The sequence below is a fragment of the Pelodiscus sinensis genome, chromosome 3 (assembly GCF_052426305.1).
Source record: "Pelodiscus sinensis isolate ZL-2025 chromosome 3, ASM5242630v1, whole genome shotgun sequence".
NCBI lineage: Eukaryota > Metazoa > Chordata > Testudines > Trionychidae > Pelodiscus > Pelodiscus sinensis.
In genome coordinates, this window is record NC_143054.1 from 200,762,238 (window position 1) to 200,777,216 (window position 14,979).

General features: G+C 56.6%; 1 long non-coding RNA gene across 2 annotated transcripts in view; it reads left to right on the forward strand.

Moving 5' to 3' along the window:
* LOC149525206 (uncharacterized) overlaps nt 1-14,979 on the forward strand; it is a 219,400-nt gene that overhangs the window by 61,403 nt on the left and 143,018 nt on the right. For both annotated transcript variants that reach the window (XR_016349322.1, XR_016349323.1), the window contains exon 3: nt 11,475-11,578. This is a non-coding gene — a long non-coding RNA (uncharacterized LOC149525206). The remainder of the gene's footprint in view (nt 1-11,474; nt 11,579-14,979) is intronic.

Sequence of the window (14,979 nt, forward strand, 5' to 3'; positions counted from 1 at the left end):
TCTCCACGACTTTTCAAAGATAATGGTCAAAGGCTCCACAATGACATTTGCCAACTCCCCCAGTACCCTCGGATGCACTAAGTCCGGACCCATGGATTTGTGTACGTTTAGCTTTTCTAAATAGTTCCTAACCTGTTCTTTCCCGACCACGGGCTGTCCATCTTCATCCCATCTTGCGTCACTTAGCGCAGAAGTCCAGGAGCCGACCTTGTCCGTGAAGACAGAGGTAAAGAAAGCATTGAGTACTTCAGCTTTCCCCGCATCATCTGTCACTAGGTTACCTCCTTCATCCATTAGGGGCCGCACACCCTCTCTCATCACCTTCTTCTTGTTAACATGCAAGATGTGAAAGTTTTTTTTATCCTTCACATCCCTTGCAAGTTGCAATTCCAATCGCGCTTTCGCCTTCCTGATAACTCCCCGACATTCTCAAGCTAGACATTTATACCCCTCCCTAGTCATCTGTCTGTTTCCGCTTTTTGTAAGCTCCCTTTTTGTGCTTAAGTTCACCAAGGATTTCCCCGGTAAGCCAGTCCGGTCTCCTACCATGATGCTCACAAAGAGTTTGAACTTTATTCATATAGATGATGGCAATGTTGATGGACATCAGAGTTACAGCCTTATATTCTGCAGCTGGCTATAGTTTTATGCCACGTTCCGTTTTCTTTCTAATGGTGGTATTGGGTTTATGAATATATTGGTCAGTAAAGCCATGAATACTTCTGGGTTAGACTCAAAAAGGGGATTATTGGGTAGGAAAAAAAGTGTGTGAGGCTTCAAATGTGGTTGCATAAATGCGAACACTGCTTACTTTTCAGTACTAATGAAGCTTAAAATATATTGTAAAAAAGTACAGCATAGGCTGTGGTGCAAACCATCAAGGCAATAAATCTTTCATGTCACCAGGAAAAAAGGTTACAGAAAGTATGAACCGCAGGCTGAGCATCGTAACTGTGCCTGTGAAAGCAATAAAAGTAACGTTGACTCCGTGGAGCCAAAGGAATGCATTTGAGCACACTGGCTCCTGAGTGGCGTGCGAAGAGTCTTTTGGAAAACGTGGGTCACCTGCTCTTTCGGAGCCGAGCCACATAGGATCTGAGTTTGTCACAGCTCTCGCTAACAAGCATTTGCTGGAGCTGGTGTAGCTCGGTTTCTAGCTCCAGAGGTCCCTGGTTCGATCCCTGGGGAGTGCCGCAGCTAGAAACTGACATCCTTGTCGCTAGGAACTGAGCATGTGAGAATCGTCCCCGCGGAGAGGCTCTTTGGGAGGCCTGGGTAGCGCTTCAACAGGGACGTAAGGGCTGCCCGGGGGTTTCGTGGGCCCTCTACCCCACCCTTGTGAAGAGCAAGTGTTGCATAAACCGCTTTCAGCACCTTGTCCCAAAACCCAGTGACCCTTTTCGCATCCTGTGCCAAGGCCGCTGGGGGGGGGGCTTGTCAGGGACGTTGCAAGAGACTCCTCAGCGTCTGGGGTGCGCTCATGGGGAGCCTCTACCAGAATGCGTCAAGTGTTGCGTGTCGATGTCCCGCGTGGTGCAGTACCGCCTCCTGCCACCAGGGCTTCTGGGCGGGCCCGGAGCTGCTGCAGCACGTACCCCCCAGTGGGTAGCGGGAGCAAGCACAGGGCTGGGAGTACGGCCGGGTGGGGGCTAGTAGAGCACAGGTCCTTTGTGTATGATGCCTGCTGCTTCGGCCTCTGGCTTCCTTCTGTTGCAAGCAGCAGAGTTAGGAGGCCCTGAGCTAGGGTGGCCAGGGGTCTGGCTTTTAGGGTCCAGTCGAAAAGGGGACTGGGCCGTGTCTGGTCAGATCTACTGGTCACACACACGCCGTCGGGATACTGCAGGTGGGAAAGGCAGGGCGCCGCCGCGTCCTCAACAGTGCCCGCACCGCCTCAGCCCGAGCCATCCCCTACCGGCATGGGGCGCCTGCAAACGAGTCCCTCCCGACCCAGGCAGGGAGGAGGGGAGTGGCTGAGAGTGACCGAGGGAGGAAAGAGACATGAACGAGGGTGGGATGTCGGGGGAAGAGGTGGTTTTAGATTCGTGCTGGCGTGCCAAGCATTGAAATATTACAGAGCTGGAGTCATGCTGCTTGTTGCTCTTGGACCTGCGATGTTTTGTAGGGTGAGAGGGGGGTTTCTTTTCGTTTGCTGCTGGAATGGTGGGTGGGCCTTGGGGATGCTAATTGCCACCTAGTCGTCATTCTCTGAAACGCAGCCCTACCTTGTTCCTCCCCAAATTTCTGGTACTTCCCCACTTCACCGAAACCATTGTCACTGCAGTTTCATTTTCAGGCATTTCGGATACTCCCCCAAATTCCCTAAGCCAACCCGCCGTTGAAAGCGGTGTCACAGGACTGATTCTGCTCCCACGATGCAGCCTTGATGGAAGGTGATTGTTACAACTGACTGACTAGCAACAAGCCCGTAACTAGTAGCCACGCACTGTAGCGGTTACTCATCTAGTAATAACCGCGAAAGCTAGTAACCAGCACTAACCAGCAGTGCCTCCATTATTGTAATTAGCACTGGCTGTTCATTATTAACCTGCGAGTGGTCATTATTAAGTAGGGCTTCATCATTAGCATCTTTTATTATTCTCATTCGTCATTGCTAGAGTGATGATAATCAGCCAGACCTTGCTAATTACTAGTGGTTGCCTGCTGCTCCCCTGCGGTTGCTCTTTTTCGTTCAATATGGGTTTTGTTTTGGTAAGTGCTGGTGGCTCGTTGTTAAATGAAGTCATGTGCCAATATTAAATCGCAGTTTCTTAGAAATGTAACAGATCATGTTATTGAAAACGGGAAAGAACAGGCACCTACAACCCTTCCTCTATTGTTGTCATTCATGCTCCTATTATGAGCTGTTTTTTCAGTGACCGGTCAACCCCTCCGCCCCCCGAGAACCTCTAGTTTTGAAATGAAAGCATGCGAAACTTACCCTTGGGGCAAAGCCCTCAAGCCAGGCTGCGTGCTAGGAGCAGGGAGCTGAGCCGTTACACCACTTGCCGTTGTTTTTTCATTTCATTTTGTGGCAGGCACTCATGGTGAAATTTGCACAGCCCACGGTGTCCTGCTTTAATTCTCCCGTCTAGTTCAAGCTGTACGACCCCCCTCTCGGGGATATGAAGGCGCTTTATATTAGTGGCGCTATCCCCGAAACGATAAGTGTAATGACAGTTCTGGGACAAGGCACCGTGATGCTGATGTAACTGGATCCAAAGTAGGGTTGTCCACAATAATCAGTTCAGTGAAATAATCCCCCCCCCCCGGAGCGGCAATAAATACACCGGTACAACAGCGTCCCATCCAGAGCGTCCCATCTGCAACAGCTGGAGGAAAAGCATGGGAAGTCGGCGGCGGTGACTCACGTCGGGTGCCTTGTTTTCCGTGTGAAACCCGCTGTCCGGCTCAACCCGAACCTTGCTGTGAATTTAACCCGGCCTTCCCGGAGGCCACAAGCTGTCCTGGGGCAGGACTTTCTCCTGCGGAAGCTGCTCCATGTCCTGGAGACGGTTACGCAGCCGCGGGAGCGGAGGGCTGAGCCTGGCTCCGTGCTCTTGTTACGTTCTAGGGGGACATTTTTATTTCTCATTTGAAAAGTGCCTGGAGGCATGTTTTCTTTTAGGCCACACAACATGTTTTGTTCCCCCCCCACCCCCGAATGAGAGTTGTATCGACGTTGTTGGAGGCGCTGACATTTTTCGGCGTTCTCGTCTGACCCAGACCAGGCATAGCCCTTGGTTTTTTCAGAACCGGCCAGTGACCCGAAGGACGGTTTGTTCCCCCAGCTCTAGAAACGACCTCCTGGAAGAGCGGAAAAGGGTGATCCAGGAAGGCAATTAAAAAAGCCTGGGGCCAGACGTTAAACGAGTTTGTGGCTTGTCGGGCCTGTGTCAGCGGCACTGGCATGGCAGGCACCTTAAGCTGCCCCTTGGCATGGCTAGGGATGTCCTGCTTATGACTGGAATCCGTCTGAGAGGCTGTCCCCGGACAGCAGGAACCAGCACGCCTCCGCCCTGGAACGTGAGCCGGCTGCTTTTCTCCGGGTCTTTCTCGGCGGTGGAAATACGTTTTTGTGGCCCCTTCGACCACAATCCCGTTTTCTCTTCCCCTGGAGTCGTGTGTCGCTCTCACAGCAGAGGTGCAGGCTCTTGTTCCAAACCTGCCTCGCTCCTCGAGATTTCTCTGGCAGGCCGTGCTTCTCTCCGGGGACAAGGGGGCTTTGCGGATGGATGTTCCTCCCCCCAGCATGCAGAGATGCAGCCCATTCCCGTGCCCCCGGACTGAACCATGTGCCCGACTACCACTTAGCCGGGAGGCGCCGGCTGCAGGTTTAGCATGTCGGGCGTGCCGCCTTGGCTCAGGGGCGCCCTAGGACGAGCCATTAGCATTGCACACGGGGCTCTCTGAAGTACCTCACCTTGTACCAAGACAGTCACATGCACTGTGCCAGCAGGTCTCTGGGCTTCCTCCACGGGGCTCCGGCTGGGCTCAGCGCCCGTCCTGGGGGAGTGGGGGGCTCAGCGCCCGTCCTGGGGGAGCGGGGGGCTCAGCGCCCGTCCTGGGGGAGCGGGGGGCTCAGCGCCCATCCTGGGGGAGCGGGGGGCTCAGCGCCCGTCCTGGGGGTGTGGGGGGCTCAGCGCCCGTCCTGGGGGAGCGGGGGGCTCAGCGCCCGTCCTGGGAGAGTGGGGGGCTCAGCGCCCGTCCTGGGGGAGCGGGGGGCTCAGCGCCCGTCCTGGGAGAGTGGGGGGCTCAGCGCCCGTCCTGGGGGAGCGGGGGGCTCAGCGCCCGTCCTGGGGGAGCGGGGGGCTCAGCGCCCATCCTGGGGGAGCGGGGGGCTCAGCGCCCGTCCTGGGGGAGCGGGGGGCTCAGCGCCCGTCCTGGGGGAGCGGGGGGCTCAGCGCCCATCCTGGGGGAGCGGGGGGCTCAGCGCCCGTCCTGGGGGTGTGGGGGGCTCAGCGCCCGTCCTGGGGGAGTGGGGGGCTCAGCGCCCGTCCTGGGGGTGTGGGGGGCTCAGCGCCCGTCCTGGGGGAGCGGGGGGCTCAGTGCGGGGCCTGGGGGGCTCAGCACAGGGCCTGGGAGAGCGCAGGGCTCATTGCCGGGCCAGGGGAGCAGGGGGCTCAGCAGAATAATCCTGCTGAGTGTTGTGCCCAAGTCAGAAATGGCAGAGTCGTTGGGTTTGCTAGATCTAAGACCGATACAGGAACCGAAGAGCTAGGAGAGACCAGTCTGGGCTGCACTAATCTGTCGGGATGGAGAATTACCCGGGAAATGAGACTAATGCATATGTATGAGGAGAGATAACAGAGAGCTGCGCCCCAGTCTGCGTAACAAAGAGAGGTTGAAGTTGTATTGTTTGGGTCTGGAGACGATTGCCTTGATAAGCTTGCCCCTTGTGAGTACAGGCCGTCTTCACTGTCAGTCGCCCTGCTGTACAGTGGTTCTGCACTAACGTAGTTGAATGTAGGAACTGCTGCACTTCTTCCCATTCCCCGATCTCGCGTTGCTCACAAAAAAAAGGGGAAAATCGCTCAAATGAAAGTCAGCCACATGAACACAAATCAAAGCGGCCAACTTGTGTGCTGGACAGCTGCAGAGGAATCCTCGCACCGCGCGTCGACGCTCTCTGACTTCATGGTGCGCAGTCACGTTGTGCAAAGATACTGCACGCCCGCCGTGTCATCCTTTGCAGTGCACTTCGTTTCTGAGTGATACGGCACGGTACTGTTATTGCACGTTGTGCAGTCCTTCCACATGCCTACCGGAAGTGCCAATGTTAACAGTAAAGCTGGCGAGTGTAAGAGGCATCGGAGCAGTGTTAGTCGGGCGGTGAAGTTGGACGTATCGGACCGTATCAGGAAGGGTGACCACTCTGCCAATATTGCTCTTGAACCGCCTCTGATGACCATACGCACAATTATTAAGAATCGTGAGAAAATTTTTGAGACGGCAAAACCAACATGGTTCTGTGACGCTTATACGGGATAGAAGTGGCAGGATGGAGAAAACAGAACGCTTGTTGTCTATACGGCTGCATGATCAGTACAAGCCGAATACTTCCGTCAGCCCAGCCTCCATTCAAGAGAAGGCCCTGAGCTTGTATAGAGACACTGCAATAGGAGAGGCTGGTGAACCTGGACCCTGAAATGCCAGCCGCGGGTGGCTTCACAGGTTCCAGAAAAGAGATGGCTGCAAGAACATGTGAGAGCAGGGAGAGGCTGCAAGTGCAGGTGAGGAGGCAGCTGATGCATTCCCCGAAAGGCTGCAGACCATCATCGAAGAAGGTGGCTACGACCCAGGGCAAGTTTTCAGTGCTGACGCAGCGGGCTTGTATTGGAGATGCTTGCTGTCTAGGACTGTGTTTCTGCGAGCGAGAAGTCTGCTCCTGGGCTGAAGGCCTCGAAGGACTGTCTAACTCTGTTAGGGAGCAATGCCAGTGGAGACATGAAATTGGAACCCTTGCTAGTGTATCGTAGTGAAAAGCCACGTGCTGTGAAAAACGATGTGAAATCTCGGCTTCCTGTCACTTGGAAATCCCGCAGGAAGCCCTGGATGAGCAGACAGCTTTTCCGTGGATGGTTTGTGGATTTTTTTGTTCCAGAAATGAAAAAGTATGATGAGGAGAAATGATCTTATGTTCGAGATTCTCCGCATCCTGGACAATGCTAGCACCCACGACCTGGATTTCGAATCCCTTTGTGCTAACATCAAGGTTGTTTTTTATGCCACCAGGGATAACCTCACTTGTGCAGCCGATGGACCTGAGGGTTATCACAAACTTCAAAGCGTATTATTTGCGGGGGGCATTACACAGACTCACTCAGGAAACTGCTGGAGAAGGAAAACCCACAGTCCAAGAATTTTGGAAAATGTTCAACATCATGGATGCTGTTGTGATCATCAGTGCTGCCTGGGGAGACGTCTCCAATGGGTAAATGAACAGTGTTTGGAAAAACCCGTATCCTGATGTGTGCATGACTTCTTAGGCTTTCCAGAAGCCCTCAGAGATAAGGAAATCGTCCCACAAGCACGGGAGGCAGGCTTTCAGGAAGCTGAAGAGGATGATGTGAAAGAATTATTGGAATCTCATTCTTTGCCTCTCGGTAACGAGGACTTAGAGGAGTTGGCTAAACAGCGCCACAAAGAAGATCGTGTCGATGAAGATGAGGCTAAAGATGCGTCACGATCCCTTTCCTCTGATGTGTCTTGAGGAGATGATGGATGATGTTACCGAACGTGACCCTCTCGTTGATCATGCAGCAATCGCGGCAGATGGTTTGTCATGTGACACACTGATTTTTAGATGTCAAACTTAAGCGCACCGAGCAAACAACACTGGACTTTAGTTTTACTCTACTAAAGAAGTAAAAATGGATTCCAAGCCGTTCACGGCTGAGCCTCAGCCAGGGCCCCTGGCACAAAGAAGCAGGAAAAACCCCCATGCAGCAGCCATTGACGAGCCTCCAGAAGTCGTGACTTTTGTTGCCCCGGACACAGCCGGAGTTGTCGAGGTGGTGGGTGTTTGCGATGTTGCGATGGCTGTTGAAGAGCCTCCCCCTGCTTCCCCACCCTCATCCTCCTGCTAGTTCCCCAGCACCAGCGAGCAGAAAGCGTCCCCTTGAATGTTAAAAAGTGCAGTAAGATGTAATAAAATCACCTTGCGACAGGGTGGACCAGCCCGGCATGGGGAAAGCTGAGTCTAACCAGGCTCACCTGGCGAAGGAGCCCTGCCGGGCATGCTCAGACTACAGCCGGGAGGCCGCACTGCCCCAGTGAAAAGAGCATTGCTAGAGACTCCGGCCGCTAGGCCGCACTGCCCTGGTGAAGGGGCCGTTGCTAGAGACTCCGGCCGCTAGGCCGCACTGCCCTGGTGAAGGAGCCGTTCCTAGAGACTCCGGCCGCTAGGCCTCACTGCCCTGGTGAAGGAGCCGTTCCTAGAGACTCCGGCCGCTAGGCCGCACTGCCCTGGTGAAGGGGCCGTTCCTAGAGACTCCGGCCGTTAGGCCTCACTGCCCTGGTGAAGGGGCCGTTCCTAGAGACTCCGGCCGCTAGGCCGCGCTGCCCTGGTGAAGGGGCCGTTCCTAGAGACTCCGGCCGCTAGGCCGCACTGCCCTGGTGAAGGGGCCGTTCCTAGAGACTCCGGCCGCTAGGCCGCACTGCCCTGGTGAAGGAGCCGTTCCTAGAGACTCCGGCCGCTAGGCCGCACTGCCCTGGTGAAGGGGCCGTTCCTAGAGACTCCAGCCGCTAGGCCGCACTGCCCCGGTGAAGGGGCCGTTGCCAGACACTGGCTGCTAGGCCGCACTGCCCTGGGAAGAGGCACTCCCGGGTATAGCTGTGTCGGGGTTGCAGAAGCGCCTGTGGGCGAGGGACAGAGGAACTACCCGCGACACACGGTTACGTGCTGTTAAAATCAGAAGTGAGGCATTTCCTACGTTCTGCCGCCTCCCCTCCCCCGCTTCAATCCATTCAATCCCCGCCTTGCATCTTTAGGGCGATGTAAAGACTCTTCCGGAACTCTCCCCCCCCCCCCCATTTCCATGACTTCTCATGGGGAAGAGTCCCCCCCTTGAAGTCGTTCCGCTGACAGTCCCCGGTTTTTGGAACGCCGCTTGGGCTCACCGCCAGGACGGCCCCTCGCTGATCGGGACGCCGGCAGTTCTGCCCTACGTGGTTTAGCTCCATCTGCTGGGTGACTGAACCTCAGTCCAACAGGCTCACCGACCCGTCCCCGAAAGTAGGGTCTCTCCCCATTTCCGCCCCTCTCTCCCTGGGGCCTGCCGTCAGGCCCCTCACCCTGGCGTCAGTACCACCGCTGGTCCTCTCCGAGCCTCTCTTCCCTGGCACGTCCCATCAGCGTGGTCCACGGTGTTCCCTCCCGCTGCCTCCTCCTGGGTTGGTGCTGGCTGCCAGCTGTTTGGGGGCCCGCTCCCTTGTCCGTCACGTGTCTTGTACGTGCGAGGCCCGCGTCAACAAGGCTGCTCCTAATAACATCCGAGAGGCCTCTGGCCAGCTCTCCCTGGCAAACGAAAACACATTCTGCACAAGGGGCCTCGTGCTTTTATTTGTCAGGTTAGTGTGTCCGTAACCTCTCCAGAAAGGACACAGGGAGCCCGCCCGCCCCGGAGCTGCATGAGCAGAGTCACCCCGGCGCAGACAATGTGGCGTTTGTTTGGCCACGGGAGAGTTGAGCCTGTGCCAGCAGGGCGTGTGTTTGTCATTTGCGTTGTCCAAGCCCAGGACGTGAGCCCACGCCACAGCGCGCTCTTCACCTGTGACCGTTAACTGGGTTCTTACATTTCACGAGGCTTGTGCAGCAGGTCGGAAGGTAAAATTCTCCCTGGCCCTGGGAACGCTCCCTCTCTGCCTTTAGCTACGCATCTGAGGGTGTAAATCCGGGTACAGAGGTGGCAGCAAAGCAACAAAAATGACGAGGGGTTTGGAACGGATCCCATATGAAGAGAGATTAGAAAAATTTGGACTTTTCAGCTTAGAAAAGAGACTAAGTAGGGATACGATAGAGATTTATAGAAAAAGTGAATAAGGGAAAATTATTTACTTATTCCCACAATATAAGAACTAGGGGTCACCAAATGAAATGAATAGGCAGCAGGTTTAAAACAAACAGAAGGAAGTTTTTCTTCACTCAGTGCAGAGTTAACCTGTGGAACTCCTTGCCAGAGGATACGGTGAAGGCTAGGACATGAACGGGGTTCAAAAAAGAACTAGACAGATTCATGGAGGTTAGGTCCATCAATGGCTACTAGCCAGGATGGGTAGGAACGGTGTCCCCAGCCTCTGTTTGTCTGGAAGTGGGAGACGGGAGGGATCACGTGAGGATTCCCTGTTGTGATCCCTCCCTCTGGGGCATCTGTGGGCAGACGGGTCACTGGGCTGGATGGACCGTTGGTCTGACCCAGTCTGGCCGCTCTTGTGTTCTTGTTTCCTTAATATTTTTGACAGCTGAATATTAAAATGAGAAGGCTTCAAGCGCGCAGCAGATCAGTCAGACGGGCCTTGCAGGCCAGGCTGAGGTGCGGTTGCTGCCCCTGTGTGTCCCACCTCTTGGGGCCCCTGGCCGCTGCCGGCAGGGAGGAAACGGGGCACATGGACCTGTGGGCTGACCCGTGTGGCCCTGCCTACGTTCCCTCGAGCCCCGGAGGAGCGGTTTTACCCGAGCACAGGCCTGCGCCAGCAGCGCGTTTTCAGGTGTCAGTCGATTCTTCTGCCCTTTCTTGCACGCGCGTGTGCAGGGTGAGCTGCGGTTCCGGGGGGCTCGTGAGGTGGGCGGACGCCCAGTGACGGGTTTGATAAGGGAATGACCAGCTGGGGGCCGGGCCTGATGCGTCTGTTGCCGTTAAGCTTTGGCTCGCGGTGTGACCCGAGCGGCGCTTGGCTCCCTCCCCTTCTAGGAAGGAGCCAGAAGCCAAGTGTGGCCAAGGTTTGGGTTGCCTCACTTTGGCCACTCGCACCGAGCTGAACAGGCAGGGCCAAATCCCCGGCGCCGTGAAATCGGCTCCCAGGGCGATGCCGAGATCGGGCAGGAGGGGATCGGGTGCCCGGACGAACAGCCCAGGATCGACTCGTCTGGCTGCACGGCACCGGCTGCAGACCGGTCCCCAGGCCACCCCAGAGCAGAGCTTTCAGAGACGCCCAAGCGCTGGAGACGTGGGGACCTTGTTCCAGTGGTTAATTAGCCTCCTCGTTACGCTCTTGCGCCTTGTTTCCAGGCGCGTTCTTGTCTGGAGCGTTCCCCACGGGCCTGAGGAGCCTGTTCTCAAATATTTGTCATTCCCGACCGGGGGGGAAGGGAGGAGAGACGGGCTGCAGCGAAGTCGCCCGTCACCTTCTCTCTGTCAAACGAAACAGACTCACGCGTGGGATGGCGGTGATGGGGGGGCTGGAGGCAGCGATCCCCAGCTCCACCCTCCGGCCCCGCCCCTTCTGCCAAGGCCCTGCCCCCACGGGAGCCAAGCCACGTCCCCGCCCCCCCACGGGGAAGCTGGGCAGCATGTGTGTGCCCCAGCCCCTCCCCCGGCCCAGAGCACAGGAGGGAGGGAGGGCACATGACCCCAGCCCCCACCCCGGCCCTGGAGCACGGGAGGGAGGGCCCGTGACCCCACCCCCCCCTCTGCCCTGGAGCACGGGAGGGAGGGAGGGCCCGTGACCCCAGCCCCCCCTCTGCCCCGGAGCATGGGAGGGGAGGGCCTGTGACCCCAGCCCCCCCTCTGCCCCGGAGCACGGGAGGGAGGGAGGGCCCGTGACCCCAGCCCCCCAGCCCCAGCATGGGGAGTGCAGGCGCTGGGGGCAGCAACGCTCTGCCCACGAACGCCTCCCCTAGGTGTTCTGGGGGCGGAGTCTGGGCGGGGCCAGGCGGGGGGTTTGGGAAGGCTGTGCCTCCCCCTGCCTCGCGTACCGGCCTCCCGTGCTCTCAGCGGACCACTGGCTCACGAATGGCTTGTTTTCTTCTCCTTCAGCTTTTCACGTGGCTCTCTCTGACCCTCTCCAGTCTCCCAACACCCTTCCTGCATTGTGAGCGCCAGACTCGGGCCCAGGACGGCCACCAGGGCCAGACACAAAGGTAAAACGCCCCCTCTGCGCCTGTGGCTGCATCCCGGGACCCCGCTTGGTACTCCCAGACTGCAGGGGCATTGTGAGACCCACCCCTCAGCCAGCATCCGACCCACGCCATGTGTGCCCCGTGCGTTTTATGTGGGTCTGGGCTTTTTAGTGAACGTCGTGCAGTCCCAAATCGGAGGGTGTCACGTCGACTCTTCCCTTTATCGGCCATATTTGTAATCTCATCCAAAAAGCTGTCAGGTGAGTGGGACAGGATCTGTTTTCCATAAGCCCATGTTGATGGTCATGAATTATATCACCCCTGTTAATTCTTTATCAATCCAGTCCCACATCAGCCTCTCCATTATCTTGCCTGGGGCCGATGCCAGCCTGGTTGGCCAATAACTCCCCTATCATCCTGGTTACTCTTTTAAAAACTGACACGGCATCTTCTGCCTTCTGGAACTCCCCCGCTGTTCTAAGACTAGTTGAATGTCAACATTAATGGTCCAGCGCGCTCCTCGGCCAGCTCTTCTAGGGCTCTTGGATGCAGATCGTCTGTACCTGCTGATTTAAAAAATGTCTGTCTTTGGGTCGTTGCATATTTACGCCAGGGGAGGGGGGGAGCTGATCCTTTTGACCCCAATGGGGCTGAGTGTATTGACACTCGGTGGAGATCTGGCCTGTTATGGTTTGGATTTTCTCAGGCCTGGCTGGGCGTGGGCAGTGCACAGCACCTACAACTCTCCCAGAAGTCACTGGGAGTTTTGGGTGCACCACCTAGAGGATGCCAAGTTTTTGGGTCCTTTTCCAAAAGTGGAGAGAATGGGTAGGTTGAATACCTCTTAGCAAAGAGAACGGTGTGTGTGTGTGTGTGTGTGTGTGTGTGTGTCTACAACAGCCCATGGTGTGTGTGTGTGTGTGTGTGTCTACAACAGCCCATGGCACATAGATTAGCTTTGCTGTCATGTTGAGCAGCTGGGGATACACAGTAGTCTGGGTGCGGCATCTGCTGGGCGCAGTGGAGAGAGGCGCTGGACTTTGGCTAGCTCTGGCCCCAGGTGAGAGCCGTCTCGAGGCTGCTCTAGCCTATGGAAGTTGGCTAGCGTCCCACACAGCTGTCCAGAGCGTCTCCCGCTGCTCTCCTTCCCCATCCGGGTGTGGTCCTGTGGCACAGGCGCCAACTCCACTGGCCACGTGCCCGCTGTGCTCTGCTCCACCCCGCGCCCCGTGAACCCTCAGCAGGGCGGTGTGCTGAGTGACTCCCCCTCCCATGGTGCTGCTAGAACGTTGTACCCGGAAGGGAGACCCCGTCTCCCTCCAGCTGTGGCTACAATATTTCCGGAGCCCTGTTAAAGGGCCGGGACTGAACGGTGCCTGGTGCTCGCATCTCCTCTCCTCTCCTGTGGGAAGATGTGCTGCTTTGCACAGCTGATCCCCCCCCCGGCCTGCTCCCAGCCTTGCCCCCTTCCTTTTGCGCTGGCCCCTGGCGTTCTCGGGCGGGGGGTGAGCGTCGCCGTCCTGCGAGACAAACCCACAGACAGGGACGTGCAACAGCTTGTGACCGCGCCTCTTGGGCGGACGCCGCTCTAGTGCCCGTGTTAATTTCAACACCAGGGCAAATCAAGGCGGGAAGTGTTTTAGCAGGGAAAAGGGCGAGAGCGTCGCCGTAGCCCGTTTGCAGGGCTCCAGCTGCCGAGGAAATCGGAATAGTGCGAACGGACCCCAAAATGGTGGGACTGTGGCGTGGGGGGGCAGAGAATGGCAATCGCTGGGCTGCAGCGGGAGTTCTGCCCCATGGGGCCCTGTGCTGGCAGCTGTTCCCTGCATACTGCTCTAGCGCCTTCCCCAGAGCACTGCCCCAGAAAGCATCCCTGGGGAGTAATAGTGGGATGAAGGCTCCATGCCAGCCCTGCCCCAGCCCCCGCTGGAGGGGAAGTGTTGGCCGTGGACCAGGGACGGAAAGGAAGGATGCCCTCTGCCTATGCTCTGCTCCCCAGGACCCGTAGAGGACAGTGAGAGTAAGTGAGAGCAGCCCTAAGGCTGCTCTAACCTGTATCACAGAACCCTAGATCTGGAAGGGACCTCGAGAGTCGTCCAGTCCCCTGCCCTCCCGGCAGGACCAAGCACCGTCTAGACCAGCCCTGGCAGGGGGGAGGGCTAGCTCAGTGGTTTGAGCATTGGCCTGCTAAACCCAGGGTTGTGAGTTCAATCCTTGCGGAGGCCATTTAGAGATTTGGGGCAAAAATCCGTCAGGGTTGGTACTTGGTCCTGCTGTGAAGGCAGGGGACTGGACTCAATGACCTTTCAAGGTCCCTTCCACTTCTAGGAGATAGGCAATCTCCATTTAAAAAAAAAAAAAAAAGTCTGTCCAAGCTGCTCTTCAGTATCTCCCGGGATAGAAATTCCACAACCTCCCAGGCAATGCATTGCAGTGTTTCACCCCCGACGGTTGGATGTTCAGAATACCTTCCTAGCCTAAGCCTCCCTTGCTGCGGGTTAAGCCCATTGCTTCTTGTCCTGCACAAGGGGGCGCTCTGGTCACGGGGTGCTCAGAGGTGCTGAGTGGGGGGCGGGAGGTACTGTACTGCCTTGCAGTGGTTTCCATTATAGCTTGGTTCGGTGTATCCCAGCATCCCCCCACACACACTAGTCCAGCATCCTTCCGTGTGTCTGTATGACCCACCGCCCAGCAGGCACCCACGCCTGTCCCTGCAAGAGAGGTGTCCTGCACGCCTTACCTTGCCACAGCTCATGCTTCTTCCGGGACTTGGACAGCAGGTTCTGCTCCCCGTCCCCCGTTGTGTCCCGGGTGCTGGTTAACAGCAGGTCTCAGCTCCCCTGAAAGTGGCTTTCCAAACTCTTCTGTAAACAAATTGCGAGCTGAAAGCTGGGTTTTCTCACATCTTCTGCCCCAGTCGTGTTCATGAAACGGACATTAAAAGGAGCACGTGTCATTAGCAAGTACCAGCGAGCCGACATTGGAGAATGCTATTTCTCTTGTTTAAAGTCCTCTGTTCGGTACAGGGTTAGGATTTGCTTGTCGTGAAGTAACATTTGCCACATGAGGCTGCGCCATCAGGCCTTTTGAGTATTTTGGAAGGAGCTTGAATCAATCCTCAGCTCCAGAATTTCTTGGCATCGCCCTGTGAATGCACCTGCAAAAGCTGCATCTGGCTCCATGACATGGCAATAGTCCACATCACGTCCAGGCTACAGAAAATTCTCCAGAGCAGCAGAAACAGGAACAGAAAGAGAACTGCTGTCTGCAAGAGACTGAGTGGCAGGCAGGCGTGTGCAGGAAGAACTGGAACTGCGCAGGTGACTTGCAGAGGCATCCTTTGGGCGCCATTCGACTTTGTGAGGTCGGGGTTTTCCCCTGCCTGACGGAAGGAAAATATTTCTGTTGCCGGAGGTGGTCAG